Genomic DNA, 10,606 nt, shown 5'->3' on the forward strand with positions numbered 1-10,606 from the left:
AGTTATTCTAGCATAAAATTTAAGCATAATTAGCTAATACAGCAAAAGGTCACCTTATACTATGTAAAAGTTTATGATGAAAACACTTGATTTCTTATGATCCAACTGTCAAATAGCTTTCATATTTCATTTGGGATCTTTTGTGTTCATCTAATAGATTTGGAAATATGCATGGATATTTGTTCCCTTCACATACCATTCCATATGATTTCTATAAAATAATGATTTTCATTCTAAATATTCAGAAATATAACAGTATGTTATGCATTAAAACTCTCTGCTATGTCAGTCATTACTAAATTTCTTTTCTCATATACTGCACATGTAAACATAACTTAAATACACTATAGCCCAGTGGAAATGTAATTTTATGATGACATAAATTATGAATGCAGATCAGCTTTTCATATGATTGTAGTGATTTCCAGCTGCCTTAAAATAGTAACAATGAATGTCATTGTCATTGAGACTTACTTTATTCAAAAATATTCACACAGAATATGATCTGAGCAGTGGATAGTGAATTCAAGAAAGTTAATATAAATTATATCCAATTCTGATCTTTAAATTTTTAAAAATCAGATTAAATACTATTTAGGATAGAAATATTTGTAAAATTTCGTGTGTTTACTCTTTTTAAAAATAAAGCATTTAAGCTGTGCATTAGCAGTTTGACCTGTGGTTGAAACTGGGTGGGGAAATATTGAGGAATCTAATCTTCATATTTTAAATGAGACACAAAATTTTCTTTGGAGATGCATCATTAAGAAAAGTCACTCTATAGCGGGATCTACTTTTCCTGTTGGCAAAAGACGGGGAAAGAAAAAAAATCATTTACACCTCACAATGTGTGAGAATATGTATCTGTTTCATATAAGCCATATAATAGGAAAACTGGTCTGTCTTCTGGCTCCAGTCATAAATAAGTTAAGGATTAAAAAGGGATGAAAATAAGATCTTAGTTTACGGAGAAAAATCTCCATGGAGCCTATTTTAGAATTGACATTTTGCTAAAACAATTTGACTCACAGTTTTTTACTTACTAAACTTTTTCCACTTCTGATTTCGTGGCTCAGCTCTAAAACCTAGGAAATCACCACTCCGTGCAAGATGCTAACATTTCTCTCAATCTTTCTGCCTCTTCAAAGATTGCCTCAAAGCGTAAAGATAGATAGTCCACAGCGTCTTACCTAGACGAGGAGGAGCTGAAACGCCGAGGCAAGACATGCTTCAACACTCAGCCTAGGAAAGGAGTCCGTCCCCGTTAGTTTCTCCAAAATATAAGTTCACATTTCGTGGTTGAGATCATGGCTCTATTCTAAGCAGTTCTGCGCAGTGTGTGATTCTAACAAAAACAGCCTCCGCAGCTGGAGGGAGCCTTAGCTGAAGCCGGAGTCTGTCAAGGCGTTCCTAGTGACTTCTGTCTAGTAAATTCAGACTGATGTTTTGCAAAAGGGGCCTCCACAACCAGGCCCAGATTGCCTGGGAAGCATTTCCTGCCTCTGAGTGGTGTGCATGTGAGAAAGACTGAACCGAGAGGAGGGGAGGGGGGGCAGAGCAGAGGCCCGCCCAGGCGATTTAGGAGTTCTGATTTTACACAGAACTTAAGTGAGTTTGTCAAAACCCTTGAGGTGATTAGCTGGAGAGTCATAAAGCCGTAGAGCTTTTTCTATCTCACGCTGCTTATGAAAAAAAAAAGAAAGAAAACATCGTTCTCTCCTTCCTCTACAACTTTTCCACTGTATTCAATGTATACACACAATGTAATCAAAATACCTTTGCAGTGCTCCTTTCAAAAGATCTTTTAAGGGAGCAAGATGCAGTTAGTTTTAATACCGTAATTCTTCTAAATTTGAAAACCTTTTTAACGCTCCTTCATTTAAAATGCTGCAGCCTGATATACTGTACCTGAGAAGATCTGTAAGTAAAATCCTAGGAATCCAGCGAACAGAACGTTTCCTTCCAGATCTCTCCGACCCCAAGAATCCTTCCCGGAATTAAAGTAGCTTGTGTCATGGCATAGGCAGTATTGCCTCTGGTCAGAATCCTCCAGTTACACACATCTAGCGCTGGAAAAGCAGAAGACAGACTCCATCTTGATCCTATTACAATCTTGCTGACATTAACCACTTGCAACTGCTTCCATCCAGCAGGACAGAGTGCCCGAATCACTCTAAAGCAGCTCACAATATCTGCATCCTTCCTCCACACAAATGTTGTGAACTATCGTCTGTTTATCTTTTCTGCTTTCTTGTGCCTCCACTGGATGACTTCCTCCTAGCTGCTCTAGGCTGGGAACTTGGACTACCATTTGGTTTTGATTAAAACCAGACAGCCAACTCTGGAGAATTTAGGGAATAAGCTAATGGAAACTGCAAGTATGGCTTTAATTAGTACATCAATTAATAATAGATGTTCGCTCGTCTTATAATAAGATGACACAAATATAAACGCAGGGGAAGCTCAAGTCGTTTCAGGAAAGAAGTTGCACCAATTCTCCTTCCTTTATGACCCAGAATTCTCTTTAGGGAAAGTGGAAGGAAAGAAGAGAGATGGGGCCTTGGGACATCCAGGTTGTGGAGAGGCCAGTGGAGCAGCCTGATTGTTTATACCAGAGAAACAGGAAACAGCATCTCTGAGTTTAACTATCCTGCTTGGTTGAAACTGCTCAGTAATGTCTCCCTTTACAATCAATGGATTCTCTTGCTGTTTATGACATGCATTTCTTTCAGTAATTAGTGACCAGATTAATCTGATTATTGGGTCTACATGGGGCTTGCAAATATCCAGAGATTTCCAATAATAGGAGGCACAAGAACAATTCCAATTTCAATATGATAAATGAGTACCATATATAGAGGTACAAGAAATAGTAAACCTATTAGCCCTAAGATTTATGCTGTACATCTCTGAAATTGTAATCAGTTTTCATTATTCATGTTTATTCTCAGTTGGCTCTAATTTTTATAAAGGCTGACAGACACCTAGATATTGCAATGATCATCTTTTGAGTACTTCCTGAGAATACTGAGTAGGTGATAACTCAGAGAAGTACTATGTTATAGCCATTATTTCTTTTCTTATTGGAGAAGAAAATCTCTCAAAATTAGTGCAAAGCATGGACTACTAGAAATATTAAACTTAATGTTTAACATGTGGTTTATATGTTAAATTTGGTTAAATGGCAAGAATGACATATTACACATTGATTTTTCAGATGAGAAGCATTCAAATAAAAACATGGAGGCAGAAACAATTTTTAGAAGTTTATGTCAAAAAACGTTACTGATTAAAAAATGAGCATTTAGATTCCTTTAAGTTAACCTTCAACCACATGGCAAGAAGGAAGCCCATAATTTCATAAATTCTTTAAAGAGTTATTTATGTTCATACTCAGAATAATTCCACTGAAACTACTGCTCATTTAATCTTCCCAACTATCGTTGTGTGTATTCTTATTTTTATTTTACAGATCAAGTATTAGAAATTTATGGAAGTAATTTTCTCACAATCAAATGATGGAGTAGCCAAGTCTACACTGGAACCCAAATTTTCAGATTCTAACTCCCTGAGTCCAACTCTCTCTCTTGACTCTCACTTAATTGCTGTGTGAAATTGGGAAGACTTCTTAAACTCTCTGAGTTTCAGATTCCTCCTTATAAATAGGGACAATTCCACATAACTCCCAGATTGGAAAACAGGATTAACTTTATATACAGATATATTTATAAATTATATTTCTTTCCCTTAGGAAAACACTGGAGCAGAATGGAATGAGAATTGATGTAAGTTCTTTCCTAAAATAACTTGTATATCTCTATCCCTATCTGCTTCTAGCCCTGCCTCTGGTATATAGAGGGCTAGAACATTCGCACTCTGCTAATTCTTCTTAGCTAGATTCTCCTCATGAGTACTATAATCCCCACCCCCCTTGTATAATTTAGCCTTGTTTCTGTTTATGTTGGCCTGAGGAAACAACAAAACCCTATTCACATAGATTTATAAATGCTTTTTTAGATATCTAGACACTCTTATTAGTAATTTTCTCCTTAACGTTCTCTTCTCTAAACAAATAAGACTTCATGATTTATTCTATTATTAGAAGGAATACTTCTCAAATCTTTAATCACTCTTATTTATTTTTCATCCTTCAGTTGCCTGACTCCAAACAAATCCCAGAACTTATATTCTCATAAAGGCTTTACCAAATATGAGTATAAAGATAACTAATGAGATTGTTTCCTAAATATTTAACATAGTGTCAGGCACATAGAAGGGGTCCAAAATATTTGTCCTCTTCTCCTTTCCACTTGTAAATCTCAATACATAACTCCCTTAAATGTTTGCCTATTACTCTGTACTTGATCAGCTAATAAAATATGGTATAGAGGCAGTTAAAAAGTTGAAAACAAAGTATCAGGAAAGGAGTCTGGCTCCAAAACTAACAATCATGATGACCCCATGCAAATTACTTTGCCTGCACAAGCCTCAGTTTTAGCCTCTGGATCTAAGGGTTTTTCAAAATTAGAGATAATAGTCCATGTCAAGCCATTAGACTTCGTGGCTGGTGCAGTGTTCATTGTTAACTAGAATTATTTTTACCATTTAAATTATTGTCCTTTTCATGTTTACATCTCTTTTCTATGATTGTTTTCCTGAAGAATCTATCTATCTATTGAGCTCAGTTAAATATATGCATTTGGAACAATTTTATTGGTGGAACGATTAGGTACTTTATTTTTTTTAAAGAAAAAGGAATTGCAGAATGGGGGTTAGAAGCTATTGTGAAGATCAACTTTCTTCCCCTGTACTAGGATCTAAATAGTAAACACTGGCTATGATTGATAGTAAACACTATCTAATCCCCAGCCACCTTTAGGAAGTTTGAATCTGCACTTTTACAGAATTGTTCGATGACTCTAAAATAGACCAACAACATTTTGACTGTGCAAAGTGGGACGTATCCTTTGAAAAAAATGTCTTATTCTTTATGAATTGAGTAGCAAACATCATTAATTCAGCACTCACATTTAACATTTGTGATATTGTGGGTGTAAGTAGGCTTTTATTCTTTCTGTTTTAATGAAAGAATACTGTCTTGATAGTAATGAATTTAAAATTAATATATAGAGAGATGGAATGCCTTTAAAGCACTTTAGAAGTGTCCATACAAGTACAGTTAGTGTAATACATGCAGAAACACTTTGTCTACGAAAACTGATCCTTCAAAAATCTGTTTAACAACTTTGCTTGCAGTTTATTAGAGTTACCACATGTGTGTCAAAGCAATAAAAATAGAATGTATTTGACAGATTTCTAGTTATTTTTTCAGTAATATTTATGTGTACTTTCTTCCAACAGTTTCATTTTGATAGACATATACCCACATAGGAAAAAATACAATTTTGCAGTTTTTATTTACTAATCTGCATATGCATACTAGTTTTTTGATCAACTTTGCAATCTTTTGACACCCCACTTTCGCTAAACATTTAGTATTCATCCAGAAGAATTTATTAAAGGAACACAATTAAGTTTGATGTTAAGCTAACAAAAGAATCAAAATCGTATAAATTCTCCCAAACCGGTTACACCTACTTCTTGGACTTTTATGTACATTGCTTCCCTTCATTGAAAATTATTACAACTCAAGAATAGGTATGAAAAAAAGTAATAAATAAATTGATAAATTTCAAATAGAAATGAAAACATAAACTTAGCAAGTAGTTAAAAAAAAATTACATTGGCACAGACACCAGAGTGTATATGATCTCAGAAACTGAAGAATCTCCCTGCCTATTCAAAAGGGCCAGGATATTCTCAGAAGCATGAAGATTCCAAGCCATGAAGGATGTTTTAGAGAAGGCTAGCGGTGCCCAGCTAGTGGAAGTGGAGGTTCGTTCTATGTCACACAAAGATTTGTTCTATATGAAAACGTACGCTAACATCGACATGCGGTACTCTTCAGCATCCTTGTTAACGTTACCATAATGTTCTCTGAAATTCTCATTTCCCTGGATCTTCAGTCTATCCAAAAAATGTTTCCTCTTCACCTTAGGCTGAGAGCTCATGCTCACTCTAGCGTCTCCTATTGGCCTTTCAAACGTTCTTATTGTTCTTACACATTATCGCTTGCACCCTCTGTTCGCCTGGAAAAAGTGATGAAACTATCTGTGTCCAGATTCCTTCATCTCATAAAATTTTTGCTCCAGTTAAACGTCTACCCTTTGAGAGTCATTCCACCTGACTCCTTATCCTATACTCTACTACAGAATACAGGGCAGCGTTCTCAGTCCACCACTGGGGGGTGGGGTGGGAGGGAAGGGACAAGGGTCATGAACTTGTTACAAGGGCTTGTAGCCTTGAAGGAATATCTGTTCAATTTCTATTAAAATACAAGTATACTTTTCATCTTTATCCCTTTAAAATGGAACCATTGGAAAGCCTGAGTATACATACCAAATGAACATACTTAATATCCATCCACACATTCAAGTAATACTTACTAAGTATTTACTATACATAGTACTATTCTATGCACTTGGGATACATCATTAAACACAACCAGACAGAAAAACGAAAGAGCTTTGCCCTCATGGAGCTTAAATGGAGGGTAGAGGATGGGTAATCCACAAGAAACATAATAAATATGTAAATTATCTAGTATACGGGTAATTACTAGGGAAAACAGAAAAGTGCATAGCATGATAAAGAATATGGGGAGTGAGGGGCAGTCATGTTACAGAATTAAATAAGAGATTTCAAAGGAGGTCTTTCTGAGGGACTTTTTAGTAAAAAGTTTTAAAAGGGGAGGGAGATGGCCATATAGATATCTGGGGGTCACAGAGTTCCAGGCAGAGTAAACAAGGTCCTAAAAAAAGAGTGTTCCTGACAGTTTCCAAAAGTAGCAAGGGAATCAATGAGGCTGGGATAGAAGGAGAAAAGGGGAAAGAAAAAGAAGATGTGCTCAGGGTGGCAAGGAGGAGCATGTTAGGTGGTGTCCTGTAAGGACTTTGACTCTGAGTTAAAAGTGGAGCCCTGGCAAGGCTGAGTGGCAAGATCTGCTTTACATTCTAATCGGGTTACTCTGGCTGCTGTGTTAAGGATAAGGTAAAAGGAATTAAGGGCCAAAGCAGGGAGACCAGTTAGGAGGTTACTATGGAAATCCAGGTGAAAGAAGTGGATGGCTCAGATGGAGGTGATGAGAAAGGTATACTTTTTTTTGGTCTTTCCTGAAGAATTAGATTTGCTACATAAGAAGAAAAGAAGGAGTTGAAAAAGCTTCTTGAGTAACTCAAGGATGGGGTTACCATCAGCTGAAAAAGAGAAGCCTGGAGATGAAGCAAGTTTTGCATGGTAGAGACCAGAATTTTAGTTTTGGACATATGATATTTGAGATCTGTTAAACATTTCTAATAGGCGTGTCAAGGAGGCAGTTGGATACACGAATTCAAGTTTGGAAAGGATTTTGGAGCTGGAGAAATAAGTTTGGGAGTCTTAAACATATAGTTGGAATTTAAAGCAAAAGACAATGAGATCGCCTTGAGACTAACTGTACTGTAAATGGAGAAAGCAAGAGTAGAAAGAACTGGGGCTTCCCTGGTGGCGCAGTGGTTGAGAATCTGCCTGCAAATGCAGGGGACACGGGTTCGAGCCCTGGTCTGGGAAGATCCCACATGCCACGGAGCAACTGGGCCCGTGAGCCACAATTACTGAGCCTGCGCGTCTGGAGCCTGTGCTCCACAGCAAGAGGGGCCGCGATGGTGAGAGGCCCGCGCACCGCGATGAAGAGTGGTCCCCACTTGCCGCAACTAGAGAAAGCCCTCACACAGAAACGAAGACTCAACACAGTCATAAATAAATAAATAAATAAATAAATAAAAAGAAAAAAAAAAGAGTAGAAAGAACTAACTGGACATTGGATTTAATGATGTAGAAGTCACTGTTGATAATGACAGGATCAAGTTCAGAGAATCATATGGACAAAAGCCTAATTAGCATGCTTTAAAAGAGAATTTGAGGAAGGGAATTGAAGACACAAGTAGAGTCAACCCTTGAAATTTTACTGCAAAGGAAAGCATACAAATGGCATGATAACTGTCTGAGATATGAGAAATTTCTATTAGGATGGGAGAATGACAGTATTTTTGCAAATTTTTTGTTTTGCTTTTTAAAATCAGCATGACATCTTCCCAAAGGGAGAGGAAAGATGTTGTAGACAAGAGAGTGGAGAAATGTTGGAGTGAAATTTTGAGGAGGAGAAGAGTACTAGGAATGTGGAGTACCGAGACTGATTTTGGATAGGAGTACGATACATGTGAAAACTTTAGTGGATATTCAATATCGTGATTCAGTTAGTCACTCAGCAAATCTCAGCTAGCCACTATTATGGTTTTCATTGCTATTCAATTTACAATTACTTTTCGTTGTTCTTAGTCATATAAAAATTATATACATAATAGGGATTTCCCTGGCGGTCCAGTGGTTAAGATTCTGAGCTTCCACTGCAGGGGGCGCAGGTTCCATTCCTGGTCTCAGAACTAAGATCCCACATGCTTCGTGGTGCAGCCGGAAAAAAAAATTATACCCGTAAAAATAAATAATTGGTTGAATAGATGATATCTAAGGAATAAAACCACAAAAATTTTGCAAATATGCTTGTCCTTGTGGTTCTTTGTTTTTTCCTACCTCCTGTTTTTTCTCTGATGACACCTGGTACAGCAGGTGCAGGAGGGCTTTTTCCCGTGGCACTGTGCATTCGCTTTTCTATCTTTTTATTGCTTTTGTATTTCATCTTCAGATAGTATATTTTTGCTGTTGTTTTCTGGTTCTGAGTCCTGCTAATTTCTTCATTTTTATTTTTCAATTCATCTCTCAATTCTTCTAGATTTCAGTTGCTTTTGGCATTTCTCAAATGTATTTTAAATATTTTTACTGAGATATAATTGACACAATAAACAGCATGCATTTAAAGTATACAGTTTGGTTGCTTTTGACAAATGCATATTCCTGTGATACCATCACTGTAATCAAAATAATGAACACATCCATTACCTCCAAGTTGTCTCATGCTTCTTTGTCATCTTTCTTTTGCTCTTTTCTCCCTCTCCACCCCCAAACAAATACTGATCTGCTTTCTGTTACTGCAGATTAGTTTAAATTTTCTAGACATTTATTTACATGAAATCATATGTATGTAGTTTCTTCTGGCTTCTTTCATTTAGCATAATTATTTGAGATCCATCCATGCTCTTGCATGTATCAATGGTCCATTTTTTATTGCTGAGTAGGGTTCCACTGTACGGATATACTACAATTTTTTTAATCCGTTGACCTATTAATGGACATTTGGGACAATAACATTGGGACAAAGTTATTTGACTCTTACAGATAAAGCTGCTATAAACATTCATGTACAAGTCTTTGTATGCACATATTCTTTCATTTCCCTGGATAAATACTTAGGAATGAATGGCAGGGTCATTTGATAGGCATGTTTTACACTTTTTCAGGAACTGTCAAACTGTTTGCTAAAGTGGATCCTCCATTTTATATTTCCACCAGAAGTTCCTGAAATTTTTATTGTCCCATATGCATGCCAACACAATATGATCAGTTTCTTTAATTTTAGCCCTTCTGATAGATGTGTAGTCATATCTCATTTGCATTTTCCTAATAATTAATAATTTGGGGACATCTTCTTTTCCTGTGCTTATTTATCATCAGTATATCTTTGAGGGAATGCCTATCCAAATGTTTTATCCATTTAAAAAATTGGGTTGTGGTTTCCTTATTATTGAGTTGGAGAGAACTTTGTATATTCTGCATACGTCTTTTTTGTTTTAAAATAAATTTATTTATTTATTTATTTTTGTCTGCTTTGGGTCTTCGTTGCTGCACACGGGTTTTCTTTAGTTGCAGCCAGACGGGGCTTCTCACTGAGGTGGCTTCTCTTGTTGCAGAGCGCCGGCTCTAGGCGCGCAGGCTTCAGTAGTTGCAGTGCACGGGCTCAGTAGCTGTGGCTCACGGGCTCTAGAGCTCAGGCTCAGTAGTTGTGGTGCACGGCCTTAGTTGCTCCACAGCGTGTGGGATCTTCCCAGACCAGGGCTTGAACCCGTGTCCCCTGCATTGGCAGGCGGATTCTCAACTACTCTGCTACCAGGGAAGCCCTCTGCATACGTCTTTATCAGATGATTTGCAAATGTTTTTTCCCAGTTTAGCTTGTCTTTTCTTTTTTTTTTTAACAGTGCCTTTTGTAAAGTTAGTTCTTAATTTTGATAAGTGAAAAAAAATTAACCTTTTTCTTTTATGAGTTGTGTTTCTCGTCTCAAGGCAAAGAAATTAGGTTTCATTGCCTTATCTAAGATCACAAAGATTTTCTCTTATATTTTATGCTAGAAATTTTATGGTTTTAGAGTTTACATTTAGGTTCTTTGATACATTTAGAGTTAATTTTTTATATGGCACAGTGAGAGTATGGATTGAAGGTTTGTTTTTTGTTGTTGTTGTTTTTTGGATGAGGATACCCAATTGCTGCAGCACCATTTGTAACAGTCTTCCTCCACAGAATTGTCTTGTCCCTTTAACAAGAATCAATTGACCAAAT

General features: G+C 36.7%; 1 protein-coding gene across 4 annotated transcripts in view; it reads right to left on the minus strand.

Annotated features, from left to right (window-relative positions):
- DLC1 (DLC1 Rho GTPase activating protein) overlaps positions 1–2,271 on the minus strand; it is a 407,206-nt gene extending 404,935 nt beyond the window's left edge. The window contains exon 1 of one of the 4 annotated variants that reach the window (XM_082444583.1): positions 1,909–2,271. The gene's annotated coding sequence lies outside the window, so the exon portion shown is untranslated. Of the gene's footprint in view, positions 1–1,190; positions 1,855–1,908 lie in introns of those variants that run through there. The other 3 variants (XM_082444577.1, XM_082444585.1, XM_082444584.1) reach the window with 3 other exon arrangements.
- Positions 2,272–10,606: the final 8,335 nt, after the last annotated feature.

This window comes from Balaenoptera physalus (genome assembly GCF_965194825.1).
Source record: "Balaenoptera physalus genome assembly, chromosome: 21".
NCBI classification, from domain to species: Eukaryota; Metazoa; Chordata; class Mammalia; order Artiodactyla; family Balaenopteridae; genus Balaenoptera; species Balaenoptera physalus.